The sequence below is a fragment of the Crotalus tigris genome, unplaced genomic scaffold (genome assembly GCF_016545835.1).
Source record: "Crotalus tigris isolate CLP2741 ecotype Arizona unplaced genomic scaffold, ASM1654583v1 scf7180000024506.7606697, whole genome shotgun sequence".
Lineage (NCBI taxonomy): Eukaryota > Metazoa > Chordata > Lepidosauria > Squamata > Viperidae > Crotalus > Crotalus tigris.
This window is the reverse complement of record NW_024100678.1, coordinates 3,624,992-3,643,729: the sequence shown is the minus strand read 5'-3', so window position 1 is coordinate 3,643,729 and position 18,738 is coordinate 3,624,992. Positions and strand designations below refer to the sequence as shown.

Below are 18,738 nucleotides of genomic sequence, written 5' to 3'. Positions count from 1 at the left end.
TCATGGGGGAGCTACTCCAGCCCTCTAATAATTTCGGTAGCTTTTTGAACATCTTTTCTATTTTTAAAACATCCTTCTGTAGATGTAGTGATCAGAATTATATGCAATACTCCAAACCCTGTTATATTGATAATTGTTTTGTAAATTCCCTTTGTGATAATAGCAAGCATTGAATGTGCCTTCTTTTTTAAAAAATAGTAATTACATACTAGATTGATAATTCCATTGAGCTGCCCATCAGGATTTCAGGGTCTCTTCCCTTCATCAGTCCTTACCAGTTCAGATTCCAATTAAAGGTTTCCACATATGGCTAGCTATACTTGCTGTGATTAAGGTATTGAACATAGATGAACAATCCACACTCGACCATGTAGGTTATTGGATAACATTGAATGGTCCCTCTCTTTAGGTGATTTTACAGTTTTATTATAGGGATTAATAGAGAAAATCTCCATGTAACCTGTGTTAAAAAGCACAGATAATGAATCTCAAAAATATTACAGAACTCTTGAGTGCAATTTTGCACTCTTGTTTTATACTCCAAGTGTAATCCTGTCTGCTATATGAGTTTCAGTTTAAGCCACAGCAAATTACTTTCGTGCTTAATTACAAAGGCCAGCTGGTTGCTTAGCTGTGGTAAATGTGTCACATCCTTCTCCTTTCAACTCTGCCCTGCTTAAGGATGATGGCAAACGTCTATGGTTTTCCACTAACCAAAAAGGAGTGGCTTTAGAAACCTCACAAGCCTGTAAATCTGGTTGTTAATCAAGCTTTCAGACTTTATTGAACTTGGCTGAAAGTTCTATGATATTACTAGTATCAGAGCAGTACTTTAGAACATAATGTAAAACTAATCAGCATTTGCATTCTTTTGTCAGTTAGACAAAATTAGTAAAAATGTTTTCCTGGTACAGTCTTCATTCCATTTCAAAAAATATGCATTTTTAGGTCAGGCTTACAGATGCCTTGATACTAAATGCTAATACAGGTAGCCCCAATTGAGCCCAAAATTTATGTAACTGAAACATTTGTTAAGTGAGCTTTGCCCCATTTTACGATTTTCTTGCCACAGTTGTTAAGTGAATCATTGCAATTATTAAGTTAGTAATATGGTTGTTAACTGAATCTGGCTTCCGCATTGACCTTGTCAGAAGGTTGCAAAAGCTGATTACATGACCCCTGGACACTGCAGCCGTCATAAATATGAACCAGTTGCCAAGCATCTCAATTTTGATCATGTGACCATGGGGATGCTGCAATAGTTGTAAGTATGAAAAACAGTCATAACTCACTTTTCAGTGCCGTTGTAACTTTGAATGTTCACTAAATGAACTGTTGTAAGTTGAGGACTACCTGTGCTTAAAAAAACCCTGCACTTTTGTAAAAAAACTACAACTATGTTCAATTTAATTATTTTAACCCTTAGAATTTAATAGTCCCATTTACATAGGAAATTATAATGTCAGATTAGTTGTCTACCTATTCATAAATGGTAATGGTATTGCTGGAATAAGTTTGAGCTGCTTTCTGCTCCTAAAGGAAAGGTGGCATACTAATCTAATAAATATATAAAAACCTTTCACATCACTTTGTCTAATCCTTTTATAAACTGGAGTTTCCAAGGATTAGATCCTGGACATAGCTAACCTCTGCTATAGGCATTTCATTGCTATATTATATGAAACAGAAAACCTCTACAATGGATTGTTTATACATCCAAAAGCACCACAGAGGTTCTAGTAATACAATACTGGGTAGAAATCATTGCACCTTTGTGCACTTACGATAGTATGTTAGACAGCAGAGATTTTACCGCTACTGCCTCCTTTTCTTCTTTCAAACCTTAATTTACGAAGCCAAATTTCCATATTAATAAGCATGCATATATTTCAGCCACATAAAACCAAGTCACTAGCACTAGTCATCAGTAGATGACACAAGGAAAGTTGCCTGCTTTGAAGTAAAAAGGGAAGAAAAAAAGAAGGATAGGTAATCCTCAACTTAAAACTTTTCATGTAGGGACCTTTCAAAATTATAATGGCATTGAAAAAAGTGACTTATTACCATTTTTCAAACTTAATGACCATTGCAGCATGCCCATGGTCATGTCATCAATTTGGATGCTTGACAACTGACTCATATTTATGACAGTGGCAGTATCCCACGGTCACGTAATACTTTTTTGTGACCCTCTAACAAATAAAGTCAATGAGGAAGCCAGTTTCACCTTACAATCATGTTACTAACTTAACAACTGCAGTGATTCACTTAACAACTGTGGCATGAAATATCATAAAATGGGACAAAACTTACTTAACAATTGTCTGGCTTAGCAGTAGAAATTTTGGGCTCAATTGTCGTAAGTCAAGAACTCCCTGTCGTGTCACATTGAGGGGATAAAAAATAATCTAACAGCAATATGTATTCTAACTGCAATATGAGCTGTGATGGTGCAGTAGTTAGAATGCAGTATTTCAGGCTAACTTTGCCACAGTCAGGAGTTTGATCTATGTCAGCTCAAGACTGACTTGACCTTCCATCCTTCTGAGATAGGTAAAATGAGGACCAGATTGTTGGGGCCAATATGCTGACATTTGTAAACCACTCAAAGACTGCTGTAAAGCACTATGGAGCAGTATATTAGTCTAAGTGCTTTTGCTCTTGCTATTCTATACTATTTAGGTATATACTGTACCACCGTAGTAAATTGAGAAAAGAGACAGAATCTGCAGACTGCAATTTTATTTTTCTTTAATTTATAATAGATGTTACTCCACTGTGTGTTGAGAGGAGGGGCTAAAATAATTTTAAAAACCTGGTTAAATTAAAAATACAAATTAAAAGTAACAAGTTAATGCTAAAATTATAATCCTGGCGAGAAAGACCCAGCTTTTCAGATTTTCTGAGTGCCAACAATGTTGGAGTCAAATACATTATAGTGTTTGTATGCGCAGTACAAAAAGAAGACTTCTGCTTTCCAGAAAATCAGCCTCTGAGAAAAGGGCCAATTTCAAAAGGATTTATCCTGATAATTTTAATAGTTGATTTATAAAGTAGGTGGCTCCTGATAAAAAGTATTTAGAATTTTAAGTTAATAACATAGCCTTAAAGTTATCTGAAATTTTTACATAGGATGTGTATAGGAATTATTTGAATAAACAAATACCAACACTTTAAATTATGCTTGGCAATTGATAGTCAGTGCAGATTTTTCAGATTTGCCATATTTTGTAGCTAGAATGTTTTTCTAGGGTAGAATCATGTGGAGGGTGACGCAGTAATTTAAATCTGACTAACTGACACCAGAATTCAACTAATTCAGGAAGGGTCACAGAGAGCAACTTGATATAAACCTGTAGAAGACTTCATTACATGGATTCAGCCAACACCTACAAATTCAGGGTAACACCTCTGAAGTTACAGTGGAAATGAATTTTCCATTTTCCTTTTCATTGCTATAGTATAGTCCCATTTATTCAGGGGAGGGAAAGTCCAATGTTGATTGCAACTTATAAATAGTCCCAACCCTCCCTAAGTTTTGAAAGATGCTAAAGACCAGTTATTTTTTTCTCTCTGGATTAATAGATTGCTGTTTTGCCTAGCCCAGCATGTTTTATTGGTTTAATGATTTTTTCCTATTGATTATTGGTTATTTTTTTATGATGTATGCCATCTTGGGTTCCTGAGGCATTGTTGAATGAGTGGCTATATAAATTGAATAAATAAGATAAAATTTAAAAAATAGAATTCATTATATATAAAAAACACAGATTTTCTGATTTGCTATTTATTGTATTTCTCTGACATTTCAAAATTGTGCAGGAAAATTTCTTCCATTTTTACCCCCATAATACTGTGCTTGATTGGGTGATGCCCAGAGGTCCACCTGGTGAGTTCAGTGGTTAAAAAGGATTGGAACTTCTTCCTTGTCCAAGTTCACCACCATACATGTTGCAATCCTAGACAGGCACAGATTTATACACTGGTAATTAATGTTGAATTTTTATTTGCTATATAGGAACTAATTATCTGTATAAAAAGTTGGCAATTTATATAAATATATAATTTATATAGGTCTATACTGTTTGCATTGACAATAATTATTTCAACAGATGTATGTTTGTTTAGAAATAGGTTAAGCTAAATCTAATGTCATTTATTTACAAATCATTCCTGGATTACAGTTCAAGTTACATATCATGCTATTTGTGAAATCTTTCACATCTTGAAATGGAGAACTTCCATTTCATGTTTATCCCCAAAATACAAATTCATATATCTACATGTAATAATATGTTTGTTTTTACATATTTACAATGTTCAAGCCCAATCCTTTAAAAAAATGGGATACAATAAAGAAAAATAGGTCATCTGAGATAAAATAGAAAAATATCAAGCTATAGCCATGGGGGGGGGGGAAATGGGGAAATCCCCAACAAGGAAATAGAGGAGGAGATAATAGCAGCTTATTTACATAGAGGAAGTACACTAAGGTCATAGTAAATTTGTATTGATTTTGTTGGTCTTCCCCTTTGGTTGCTTTTAATATTTTGACAGAGTTGCCATAATCCATTTATGAATGACATAACTATAATAGGTTACTGTGTGTATTAAAATCGTGTGAAATGTTTGTTGGGTAGCATCTGCTTGAAGTTCAGGAAGAGATGTGAGTCATGAACTGTTGGTAGTTAAAAGAGTGTCACTCCCTTTTCTTGCATGTTGAAAGGTGAATAGGAATTTTCCAGGTAAAACACTGCGGGAAAGCAGGATAAAGAATGTGTGTGGGCTTTGATTTGAAGCAGATTGAGGGTGGAGTAGAAACAGGCTCAATTCAGAGATCAAGCCCATAAATTTACTTTGTTGGGGACCAGTGGGAGTTAAGGAAAGCAGAGAAGCAGAGAGTGCAGTTTTAAAAACCTTTCCCTCAGAAAACAAATGTCCAGATTACTACTTCTGGCTTTGTGTTTACTATCTCTTTATTACTTGTTCTTTTTATTAATGTGAAATGTTATACTTAGATTTGCTCCAGCATGGCTTTCAGCACATTTTTGCGCTTGTGCCAAGAACACTGTGTTCTGTTAAGTCATTGAGTGACGTTGCATGCTGGCCTGTGGCCAAGGAGGGTCAAGTTCATTCAAATAAGTTTCAGCGTAGGCTCTGCTGGGTGAGGAATGTCATTCGTGTCTTTGCATGATAGCTGCCTCTGCCATGGAAAATTCAGGAGAGATGTAGCACATATGACTGGCAAATTTAAAAGAAAAGAAAATTGAGAGAAGCCATTTAGAAAGTAGAAAAAGAATGAGAAACAATGTCTTCTTTCCTTTTTTTTTGTTTTTAAAGCCAAGCTATCTACATGCCTCTTTTCCTTGGCATTGAGCGTTCTGCGAGTATTTCAGTGTTCTTGCTTGGAATAAAGATAGATTTGGTCCCAGTCTTAGATGTTTGTTCATTTGTTTCTTAATTACTGCCAGAAGTCCAGGAGTTTTCTTGGAATGTGTACTTGAATTACATAAACACATGTGTATTTCATATGTTATTAGGTTTTTAATTTTACAGAGATCAGCAGCAGTCCATTGGATGAATACTTCCTCAAGGGTGCACTGTGTAATCATGACAAGTTTAACTTTACTGTCTTCTTCCAGCTTCCCTTTTAGTGAATTGCCGTTATTTCTGTTTTATATAGCTTTTCCTTCCTGAAACTCTGCCCCAAATCACATTGCATTTTTGTCCCCTCTTCTTTTCCTCACTTCTAGTAACTGCCTAGTTAGCAACAGCTGGGAATTGCTGCAAAATGTATTGGGCAAATTTATAAAACAACTAGGCACTACAACTTAGGAATAGTCAGACTGCTACTAAAATCTCTCCAAAACAACTGCTAGTATTTAAAGCCTAACTTGGAATCATACATCATCAGTATCATTTTACCTATATCTCCTTTTATTATGTCTTAATAAAATATTTGGAAGGAGGAAGGGAAGGGATGGGTTTGGGGAGTAGTGAGAAAATGGGCTAAGAAAAGAATTAATCAGATAATAGATGGCAAAATTCTGTTTCATTTGTTTTAATTATCCACTTGTTTTGGGGTTATGTGTCAGCTTTGGGTCTTGGCTCACCAGGTGTTCATTTTTTAAGGAAGAGAAAAAGAGCTGTACCAGGTTCCCATGGTTGAACACCCACTATGGAACATCTACTTGTCAAAGCTTGCTTCCTTATCTTAATTGTGTGGGAGAGCAAGATCTGATCAACCTAGTACTCATCGCTAGAGGTCATGATTGCAGTGACTTTCCTTGTTTTCCTCTGATTTCTACTTTTGTATGTGGAATAAAGAAAGATACTTTTTTTGTTTTTGTCTTTTCTTGCCAATAGCAGCTGTTATTTTGATATTTATTTGCTAGTTTCATGTTTGTCATTTCCTACTTAACATGGCTGTTTGGTTAGGAAGTAGTAAATGCATCCTGATACATGCTTTAGTTTGCTATATAGATTTAATACTCACAAACAGCAGACGAGTTTTCAATCTGCTTATATTATACCAGTTTAGACCATAGATAAAAGTTCTCTAAATATTGTTACACAGGAAACTAGCAAGTGAGGAGCAAGAAAATCTTGAACTGTGAATTTCACCCAAAATAATCAAATTATCAAACTGAAATCAATTGTCTCCCTCTACAAGAGATCTTCTGCCTGCACTTTCTAAAGATTCTTTTAAGAAATAGTGTGTAGATTTTCATTGGCTAACCAGTGATTGCTTCACTTATACTGTAACTTTGGTTGTACATGGGAAATAGCATGTGAGAGATCTGAAGAAATTGTATATTAGCTACTGTCTATGATGTGTGCATTGCTAGAACCTCCAATTCATTTTAGGTGATTAATCTGTGCCATGGAGAAACACAACCTCCCCAAAAATTTCAAGTTCAAATAGATGTAGTTTAGATTTTTGGGTTGTTGTTGTTTTTTTGACATGACACATAAAATACTACTACCCCTTCCACTTTCCTCACATTTAACATTAAAAAACAGTTTAAGGTTTTCAAAGATAATGTTCATAAATATGCAGTACATACATATTATCAAAAGGTTAACTGGATGTAGGTCCAGTCATAAAACACCTAATTCTCAGAAGAAAATGAAAGTTATGCAAAAAGAAAGACAGTTTACTCCAAATTATATGTACAACTTGGAATCCAGCTTTTAAAACTCAGTCACTTTTATTTCTGTCACTTCTAGACCTCTAATGTGTCATTTTCCTTTTTCATTTAGCATGCTTCAGAATGAAGTTACCAACCATCTCTTTTCAAAGACTGCTTAATGGGGTCAAGGAAATCTTGTAAACATAGAAAAAAGACATTGATTTGTGAAGCACGGCAGCCTCGCAATAAAAAAAAAATAAAGATTAAGTAAAAAGAGAGACTTCTGAGTACAAATGCAGCTAGCAAGTGATATGTTGATACCTGGGCATGATATTCACCTAATTGATAGAGGGCATTAATTAGGAGTAGGTAGAATGGCCATGTAAATGATTTGCTAGCAAAAAGCAAAAGCATATACCGTATCCAAAAACCTATGCAACTTAAAATTTTATACAAAGAATGCACAAATGTGGGTGTGATGTTACTTGTAATTATAGTTATCCAGTAAATGTTGTGGAATGTGATATTTATTTTCATTTTGGTTTTATTTAGTTTTCTGTTGTTGTTTTGTTCTTCAGCGAGTGCTGTACTGTCAGTATGGAATTTTGAATTTATCACCATTTTATTTTATTAACAAGACTATTTTCTAAAGCAAATAAGTTTTCTTCACCTTACTTACAGATTGTGAAAAGTTGGAGTGGTTTTATGATTGCAGCTTTTATCCTGAATAAAACATTTCATTCTGAAAAACAGAAAACAAAGTATTTCATAATTAAATACTTCTGTGATAGAGTACTTTCAATCAAGGGGTTGAAGAGCAGTAACGAGATGCATCTTCCTATGGACTCACTGAATACATAACTGAAATGTTCACTATTAAAGATTTAAAAAGAGTACAAGCAAGAGTAGTATTTAATCCATTTTGTTTCCAAAAATAAAATGTAATATTTCTTCATTTGGAAAAACAGTTTGGGTAGGGGGTTAATAGAACCACATTTGCTGGTTTAAATCTATCAGTAACCAATTTAGTTATGGAGAGTTTTACATTCTCCCAGCCTAACAATCTGAAGAAAAAAATAATAATTGAAAAAAAAACCATGCTGAAAAAGTGGCATTTTATAGAATTTCTGAGACATAAATATGCAATATTAGAACAATCCATATTACTAATCCACAGTGATCTTAATGGTTTTTCTAAAGTTCATTTTAAAAAGTATCCCATTTATTATATTATGAACCCCCAATAATCAATTTATTTAAAAACATGCCAGTAAAAGTATGATATTAAAATAGGTCATAGATGAATATGTAAGAAAGTAAGATGGTTCCTAAATTTTGTAGGAAAATAAAAAGGTTTTCACTTGTGTAGGAAAGTTTGTGATAAAGATGCCCTTTCCTTTTAAGTTATAATAATAATAGTAAAGTTGGAAGGGACCTTGGAGGTCATCTAGTCCAACCCCTGCTCAGGCGGGAAACTCTATACCATTTCGGACAAATGGTTGTCCAGTCTCGTCTTAAAAACTTCCAGTGTTGGGGCATTCACCGCTCCTGGAGGCAGGTTGTTCCACTGGTTAATTGTTCTAACTGTCAGGAAGTTTGTCCTTAGTTCTTGGTTGCTTCTCTCCTTGATTAGTTTCCATCTGTTGCTTCTTGTCCTATCTTTAGGGGCTTTGGAGAATAGCTTGACTCCCTCTTCTTTGTGGCAGCCCCTGAGATATTGGAACACTGCTATCATGTCCCCCCTCGGCCTTCTCTTCATTAAACTAGACATACCTAATTCCAGCAACCGTTCCTTGTCTGTTTTAGCCTCCAGTCCCCTAATCATCTTTGTTGCTCTTCTTTGCACTTTTTCCAAAGTCTCATCATCTTTTTTGTAACGTGGTGATCAAAACTGGGTGCAGTATTCCAAGTGTGGCCTTACCAAGGCATTGTAAAGTGGTATTAATACTTCACATGATCTTAATTCTATCACTCTGTTAATGTCAAATTAATCTCTGCGTATCTGTTAATATATATAAAGGACAGAGTTCTTGCTTTTTTTAATGGAAATTACAAAGTGGCTAATTTTATCATATAAACCTTTAAATAAAAATATCTGTTTTATATTTAAGCTATATCAATAACTATATATAGTTGTTCATTCAACTATCTTTTTTTGAATGTTTATCTCCTTACAAATGGAGAAAGGTTTTCATTAAAAAAAAAAAAGATAGAATCAAAATGCTCACTGGCAGGCACATAAAGAGTACCAGGCAAAAAAGCATGTTTGAAAGTGTGTATTTCAGTTGCTTTTTATAACATATTTTTATTTTTTCCCTAAAGTTATTTCTCAGGTTTAAATTGAAGGCTAATGGAAGATTTCTGGAAAAAAATTAAATCCACTAAAATACAAACTAGTAGAGATTTGGACAGTGAATGGATGGAGGTCTTCAGACAGTGAATACATATTTTCTTTGCTTTTTTCTCTTCTCTACCTCCATGCTTTCTTCCAGGACATTTCATTGACTTGAGTATTTTGGTTCACACAGAGAGATGTGCTTGGATTCAAGCTGACCAATAGTGTATATGCTGTTCTTTGAAAGCTGGATAAAGTGTGTGTGGGGGGGGTGATTCTTATTGCTCCATTCTCCAGCATGATAGATGTAGCATCCATCCGTGGGTAATCTCAGCCTTCCTGCTCAATTGAGACTAAGAAAAAACTTCAGCCACGCCTCCTTGGGCGGTCCTTTCCCCAGTTTTTTTCTTAGTCTCAGCTCAGTAGGACGCAACTTTGGTGGCTCCTCTGTTAGACTAGCTTAAACAAATTTGATTCTTCAAGAATAGAGTAATTGGATTTGGAATTAGGTTTGTTTTCGTATATTTTTGTATTTTAGCAGTTTTTGGTCTCTTCTTTCAAGTGCTTGGAGGCAGTTAGAGTCCTAATTTAGAGGAGGCTCTTAGGCCTCTGTGAGCCGATAGCAGCCGGCTCCGATGAGCTGGGGAACAGCGCTTAGCTGTTCTGCGCTCAAACGGAGGCTGTTGTTTTTTTCCGGCAATTTGGAATGCGGCTTGATCGTCCGGTCCTTTTGGAGCGCGGCTTGGCTGGGAGGCCTCATTTCCTCACCATCGTAGCCATGAGGCTCCAGCAAGTAGAGGACTCGATCCAGATCGCAGCGGAGGCTGCACAACTAATCGCAAGTGTTCTGTCTTATAAATAAAGAGGGGAAAGGGCAATTTCTGCCAAGGTCCCTAACTGTTATTAAGCCGGACTGAGTAATGGTTGGAAGAGTTTCTCCCTGGGCCGTTGCCATTTTGGGATACGAGGAAGCTTGCGGCCGCCATTTTGTTTTAGTCATTGGGCGTGGTCACCATTTTAAGGCCTCATTTCTCCATAGAGGCCCTATCAGGCCTAATTCTTTATACTGTAGCCTGCTGTGCCAGGCTCTCGGGGGGGGGGGAATTATACAGCAATCCATTGCATACCTTCTAACGAAAAGAAGAAGCGGCCTCATTCTAGCAGCATATACATACCCATTTCTACTCTGTTCATATTTTCTGAGGGACAATTTGCACTACCTGTGCCTAGTAGTTCGCAGCGCGGTGTCGCAGGGCCTAGTCAGGCAGTTCTAGTGGGCTGTCTGGCTGTTTGCCATTGCGGTTGCTCAGAGCGCGGGATCCTCCCTCTGTGACAACCAGATCTGCGTATTTCCCCCCCCCCCCCATTCCTGGACATCTCCTATTCGGAATATCCAGCAAGCGATGGCAGACAGTGAAACTCCTCAGACATCGCAAGGTTCTGGAGTTCCCCCCACACAAACAAAACGCAGATCTTCTGAATTGGACATGGGAGGAAAGAAAAAGGCCAAGCAAAGCATTTAACTGCCAAGGAACCCTCTAAGGCTGCTGAGCGAGTGGCCTCGAGGAGACATCAGGCATTGGAAAAGGAATTTTCCAGAGTTCAGAGGCTAAGATCCAGTGAGGCTGAAGTGGTTCCCCCTGTTTCACTGGGCCAGTCCCCATTTGAGCCTCCATGTGTGCCTTCTTATGATGCCCCCAGGGCTTGGTCTCCTCAAGGGGAAACTGAACAGGTTGGTCCCTCTTCCTCTCCTCCTCCTCCTCCTCCTCCCCTCACTGTTTCTTCCGCTTCCTTCACACAACAAGTTCCAGCAGCCACATATACTCCTACAGCAGTTGGAGTCCACTCTACAGAACAAGGCAGGCAAGCAGAACACTTTCAGGCTTTCATGCACCATTCGTTTAACCAATTTATGGCTTCTTCCATGGGTCAGGGGTTTCCCCAGGTACCACCGCCTCCGCCCATATCTTCATCTCAAGCAGGGCGTGTTCAGTTAGCTGGCTCAGGTGTCTCTGAAGCATCATCTCAATTAGGAGAAGGGGACTCTGTGGACCTGGAGTCGGTAGACATCCCCATGTCAGAGGATGAGGAGGCGACTCCGGATCTGACCCCGACAACGGGTCTCTTCGATCCATCCCTGTTCAGGTCATTACTCCTGAAGGCCTGTACCACGGCCAAATTGGTAACGGAGGAGGAACCTAAACCATCTACCTCCTCTACACAGGAATCCAATCCTTTGTTTGCTGAAAAGGTAGTGGAGGAGAAACAGATTCCTTGCCCTGCTGTTTTCCGCACCACTGTGGAGAAACAGTGGACCTCACTGGCCACTTCGCCTTCTCCCAATACCATGGAAAAGAAACTGTATAATGTCTCTTCCTCATTTGACTCCCTTCTAGAGGTGCCTACTTGGACACTCCTCTCACTTCACTGTTCTCCACATCTACAATTCCGGGGGATATGGTGGAAGCTCTAAAGGTGGAGGACAAAAGGTTTGAGTTTTCCCTTCACGGAGCTCACCAGGCCTCGGCATGGGCGATTAAGGCGGCAATGTCTTCGTCCTTTTTTGCGAGGACGTCCATTATGTGGCTCTATGAGTTACAGGCTCAGATTCCTCCTGCCCAGGTATGTACGTACCAGACATTGGGGAAGCTAGTAGCTGCATCAGAATACATGGCAGACTCTTCCCTCCAATCGGCCAAATTTTCCGCTAGGTCCATTGCAGCCACTGTTTCATCACACAGACTGCTGTGGCTCAAACAGTGGAGGGTGGATTTAAAATCAAAGTGGCGCCTATCAACGGCAGCTTACAGTGGGAAACAGCTATTTGGTCCGGTTCTGGAACCGTACCTGATAGAAGGGAAAGAGGCGTGGCTGAAGTTTTTTTCTTAGTCTCAACTGAGCAGGAAGGCTGAGATTACCCACGGGTGGATGCTACATCATCATGCTGAGAAAAGGCGTTCAGGTAAGACAACGCCCCTTCTCTGGTCAGTTTTAAACCTAACAAATGGTCATAGAATTACTTGCAGAAGGCCATATATACAACACAATTAGACATTATTTTTGCTTCCAATTCAATGTTTCCTTTTAAAAGATATTGTTAAAATTGTTAGCAGCTTAAAATATATTTTAAGTAGTATTCTTAAATAAGTGTACATCTGATCATAATTTTCAAAAGTTATGCTGAAAGTTATGCTATCCTTTCTGAATTCCCATCCATTGATGGGAGAGAAAAACTGTCAGGCTGCTGCAGAACGGAGGACATTGTGCTACCACTTGATGATATCTATGTGTCACTCAATGAACCATGAGATTTTGACCTGCATTTCAGTGCTCCTTTTTGTTTGAGAGAGTTTCTGAGAAAACAGTTTGATCAGAGTCTTTTTTTGCATTCTGGGAACTATTAGTGATTTTTGAAAATCCAGATCAACTTTGGCTGCATTTCTGGCTTGCAGCATTAACAGTAAATTACTGTACTGTGTGATCGACATAATCTAATTATTGTTAGTACATACTGTGAGCTTGCAATACAATAGTAAACTGCACTGCTGGATTCCTATTCTCAGCATCAGGTGAACACTTAGTCTGCATCAATAATCCGTTTTAATTTGAAATAAAGCAAAGATCAATAGAGAAAAGGATTCTGTGCTAGTTTACATGTCACAGTAATAGCCCCTAATTCTGGTTTGTAGGGAGCATAAAAATAAAGAGATCAGTCTAGGTACATAAATACAAACATAAAAGGAAAGTGAATTAGGGTTAGTAAGTTATTTTTGTTTACTGATTTTGAGCAGAGGTTGGAAAGACATTAATTTGAGCTGCTGGGGTAGAAGTAATCTTAACTATGATTTTGCAGTTCTAAAATAATAAATAACATCTCTAGGAAATTTGTAATAGAAAAAGATTTTATTTTTGCTGATTTAGGGTATTTGACTCTATTGGCTGATAGAAAATTAAGAATACAATGAAAGTTTCATTTGGGAATTAGGAAACAACTTATTTTGGAATGACTGCACTCATCTTAAAAGGCCAAATCTATAGTTTAGTACCATTTTTAATTATATCCAGTCTTTGGTTTTCAGGTTGTAATAGGAGCAAAAAATAAATTTGTATACTTTTGTTTAATATACCAGTTAAACATTCAGGAGCTCTTCTGATTTAGTAACAATTGTCCATGACCTATTTTTGTTGAGAATATTGCAACATCCTCCAAACTGGTGCTATTTTTAAGAATGCCAGGAAGCTTTGAGAAGTGTAAAATGGCAAATTAGATTTTTAACATGGGTTTTGTGGGTGTACAACCTGCACCCTCAAGGTTTTTGTGAGAACTCTATGTTAGTAAGTTAAATTCAGTAATTTTAAGACTAGATAAGGTGAGAGAAGATGAATTTGTGAGGGAATCAGTTTAAGAAAAAAGTCAGTTTAAGGAAGTCATGATTCTTATTTCTGTTTTGATTGCATCTGTTTTCATCTTGTCTTAATCACATGCATCTCCTGATACAGTCCATTAAACTGATACTTTGTCTGAAAAAGGTTCAAGCTTTCAACTGTGTTGAAATAAATGCATAGTTGTCAATTTTCTGGGCTAAATTCAAGATAACTTGTTTTGAGCTACAAGTCATAAACAACATGTATCCAAGCAATTGTCTGGCCTTCAATCAGTTTTCTGTAGGAGAATTATTTTTGAGGGCATACCCATTAACAGAATGGGTTTGCTTGTTGAGTTTATGGGAAATAGGTTTTTGCTGTGTTACTCTCAAATAGTGGAATGTGCTGATCTTAAAATTGATCATTAACTTCATTTATTCCAAGGTATTAAGACATGTCTTTTTAACTATTTTTAAAATTATTTTTAGAACAGTTGCTCTTATTTTAAAGATGTTTTTATTATTTATGTTTGTATCATATACTTCTATCTCTTATTTTATTGTATATTACAATAAATGGTATAGGACAGGTTCTCCTGCTTGAGCAGGGAGCTGGACTAGAAGACCTCCAAGGTCCCTTCCAGCTCTATTATATTTTACCTTGGCATAGAAAAATACTGCAATAAAAAGAGCAATAATAATAGAAGTGAATTTTAAGTAGTATTGATAAATTCACTTCATTATTCTTTTGTGTAACTGCATACTATGACGTCTAAGTTGTTTTGGAACATTTAATTCTGTTCTGCAACTTCCCTTTTTGGGGTGAATTTGCAATATCCTTTGGAGGAACAGTTTCCTATTTGAATATGGATTTTTTAAACAGGCTTTTTAAATGGTATGTTTAGGAAAGCATATAGATTAAATGCTGAGAAAACACAAGTTGCTTTTTGGTCAGCTTTAGGGCTTCCTGGAAGGTGGTCCTCATTAAAAGTAAGAGATTTGTACTGCAGTCAGCAAAGCGCTTGCGCTCACTTGAATGTCATAATTTGCTGAATTGTGGAACTTCAGAAGGAAATGACTTTGCCTTGCATCCTGAATAATGAGAAGTAGATCAAGTTGTCCTGTCCTAGTAAATATTTCAAATATATCTAAGCATTTTTAAATTGTAATATATGTTCAGAGATACTGCACAATAGAGAATTTTTCATCTTTGCAAGGATTTGAAAGAGAGGAAGGAAAAATAAATGTCCTGAGATCATTGATAGAAAACAACACTTAATATTTACAGTAATTTTCAAGTTCGAAACTGACTTTAATTCTGTTAACATTATGTAGTGATAAACAGTCGTTTCTATTTAATTGAAAGCAACGACAGAACTTGTTTATATAGGTAGCAGTGCCATACTGATCTCAAAAGGCGTAGCATGATTGCATCAGTTAGTATTTAATTGGGAGACCACCAGGAAATCCCAGAGGTGGGGTCTAGTGAAAAAAATATCTCAGAATAATGCAGTGGCAAATCACACCTGTCCACGAAGCACTAGATAACCTGTGACCCTTGGGTCATTGTTTCAGAGATGTTGCCTTACCAGATTCCATAATAATAATAATAATGATAATAATGATGATGATGATGATGATGTTGGAAAGGACCTTGGAGGTCATCTAGTCCAACCCTCTGCTCAGACAGTAAACCATATACCATTTCGGACAAATGGCTGTCCAGTCTCTTCTTAAAAACTTCCAGTGTTGGAGCATTCACCGTTTCTGGAGGCAGATTGTTCCACTGGTTAATTGTTCTGTCAGGAAGTTTCTCCTTAGTTCTAAGTTGCTTTTCTCCTTGATTAGTTTCCATCCGTTGCTTCTTGTCCTGCCTTCAGGCACTTTGGAGACTAGCTTGACTCTCTCTTCTTTGTGGCAGCCCCTGAGATATTGGAACACTGCTATCATGTCCCCCCTCGTCCTTCTCTTCATTAAACTAGGCATACCCAGTTCCAACAACTGTTCCTTAAATGTCTTCGACAATGGCAGAACTTCTAATGTACTTGAAGAGTTCTTAAAAACTCAGGAGATATTCAGAGATCTATCTGCTTTGAAAGCGGCCCATGTTGTATAGCACAGTTCATATAGCATATAGCACATGTAGCTCAGCATATACCACAGTCAAAGATCAAGTGTGTTGTGCCATAAAATGCTTTGTAATAATTTTATATCATACAATGTTACATAAAATTTGCCAGATTTCAGTTCCATGGGAGTCATGGGTCCTAGATTGTGGACACTTTCTGTAAATTAGCCCATTTAAGGTTGCTTGCTTCAAAGGTTTTCACCTATGATGTCTGTTTCACACAGATTACAGATGCAAGAGTTTTAGTAGATGGAAATTACTTTATAAAATGTTCTTATAGCTGGTTATGATTGCTGGGCAGAGCTTGTACTCAAAGGCAGAAAAATGCTTCAGAGTGCATAGTGGTGGAAATATAAACTATCTGCTAATCCTAAAACCAAATTTGGATTTTCCTTGATTGAGTTGCAGCTACAGAAAGTAAGTTACATAATCCTGCAAGAAGCCATAGATGCTTTAAGAATCTCTCTCAAATACAACTTTTATATGCCCATTCATTTCAGAATCTAAAGATAGGCAAACTTACTGGTTGCAGCTGCACAGACACAAATGTTGTGATGATCTTTGGGCTGGAGAATCTAAATTCACTTTCATAACAACCATCTGTTATATATTGCATACATAATGCTAACACAATATACATACATAAATGCTGGGTATGAGCCTTCAGCTGAGAGACTTGCACGTACAGCAGCGTTTTAGCTTATAAAAGTGGGGTTCTTTTGCACAACCATGGCCTTTTCTTGAAATAATATTTTCATGTTATCAATTGTTTGGTCCTGGTTTGGGGAAGCACATTAATCATTATTTATAGTAATGATCAAAGCCTACATAACCTCCATTTTTCAACATTCATTACTTGATCAGAAGGTTTTCTAAGACACTTATTATAATGGAATCTATACAGAGCACCATAAAACAATAAGTATTGTTGCTAGAATTGCAATAAGAATTTTGCAAAATGTTTAAATGCACAGTTGTTCTCTTCTGGTCAGGTTGAACTTTGAAGTGCAAAATGCAGAAGTACAAAGTCACACTCCTAACATTTAGCTGACTCAATAGAAAATTTAACTTTAGAATTGTTCCTGTAAAATTATTCTTGTTAAGCAATTTCAGAAAATGTTTCAGAAATTCATTAACCTCATATAAATATTTTCTTAATTACTTTTTTGTCTTATTTAAATGCAGAACTGTGCATTGTCATATTTCAATTCTAATAGATAAAAAAACTTATATTGGATATTTTCTTTATAATAAAATGATTAATGTAAGAAGCCCTTGACTTACAACCATTTGAAGTCACAATTTCACTGAAAAAAGTGACATGACTGTTTTTCACACTTACAACCATTGCAGCATCCCCATGGTCACTTGATCAAAACTCAGATGCTTGGCAACTGGTTTGTCTGTATGATAGTTGCAGTGTCCCAAGGTCATGTGATCACCTTCTGTGACCTTCTGACAAGTGAAGTCAATGGGAAGGCTAGATTCACTTTACATCCATGGAACTAATTTAACAACTGCAAGGATTCACTTAACAACAATGGCAAGAAAGGTCGTAAAATGGGGAAAAGCTCACTTAACAAATGTCTCACTTAGCAACAGAAATTTTGGGCTCAATTATGGTCGTAAGTCAAGGACTATTTATGTTAAAGTTGATTCCAATATGTATTTTGAAGATATTTTCAGTAGAAGTCCATGCATTTTGTAGATAGTACTTTAACCGGTTTATTATTGCATGCATGTTGGGAATCTAACCTCTTGTTTGGAATGTTGGTAAGACTTCTGCTATTTCAACCTTTACAGATAAAAAAGCAGTGAAATGTTACAGAGTACTCTGTTAATTCAGAGTGGGCTAGTTACTACTTGGTGAGGTCTAGCTTGCGTGCTGCCACTTCAAAAATTATTAAATCATTTGAAGATGTTTAATGTTTACCTTACTTCATTTTTGTATAGTAAAAGGATTGAGATTGTATATTCTTAAATAGTGTAGACAATTATAATAGAGACACTTTAGACTAAAGGGTCCAACCCTCTTGTTCAAATAAAGCAGTGACCTTTATTTTTATCTAGGTTTTAATAAACTTGTTTTAGCAGTGACAGGCTGGAACAACTTACAATTGAGCTGATTAAGTTTAACTTGTAAGAACTGTTTTGCTTCATAAAATATATTTATGATCAGGTTTGGAAATTATAATTTATTTCATCTTACGATTTATTTTCTTTACATCCTTTTTCTTTTCTAATAACCAATTTTTCATCTTCTACCTACTAGCAATATGTTTGGAAAAACAGAATAAACTGAATATTGTTATAACTTGAAATAATCTTCTCAAGGCCTTTGCATTCTATTTTTTCTTTTATCCTGGAAAGTAAAAGATTAAAACTTTTACTTTAAGATTTTGAATGTTTACAATGTTTATAAGAGGAGATAGAATTTATCTGTACATAAGCATCTTCTTGAACTAACAATTTGAAGTGGTACTGTAAATAAAAAAATATTTTATTTTGAAGAAGCAGCATTAATGGAACAGCCTGTATTTCTATTCAGTATTACTTATTCAAATTATATCCTTTCACAGTGTTTCAAACAGTGTGTCCATAGCTGTGTGCCACAAGTCAGTATATGTGTAGTGCTAGACTTCATAGTTTACAAACCTTTTAAACAAATGGGTCACTTGCAAGAAGAACATCAAAGGTGAACAGGGTTATTGCTCTGGTCTGATCACTTTTCATTAAAAATACATATAATATGTTCATCTTAGTTGCATTCCCAATATT

General features: G+C 36.4%; 1 protein-coding gene and 1 long non-coding RNA gene across 8 annotated transcripts in view; one reads left to right on the top strand and one right to left on the bottom strand.

The window, feature by feature from the left end:
• SPIDR (scaffold protein involved in DNA repair) overlaps positions 1–18,738 on the top strand; it is a 211,336-nt gene that overhangs the window by 31,815 nt on the left and 160,783 nt on the right. The window lies entirely within an intron of this gene.
• Positions 7,825–18,738, bottom strand: part of LOC120303790 — a 50,357-nt gene continuing 39,443 nt past the window's right edge. The window contains exon 3 of the long non-coding RNA XR_005555539.1: positions 7,825–7,875. This is a non-coding gene — a long non-coding RNA (uncharacterized LOC120303790). The remainder of the gene's footprint in view (positions 7,876–18,738) is intronic.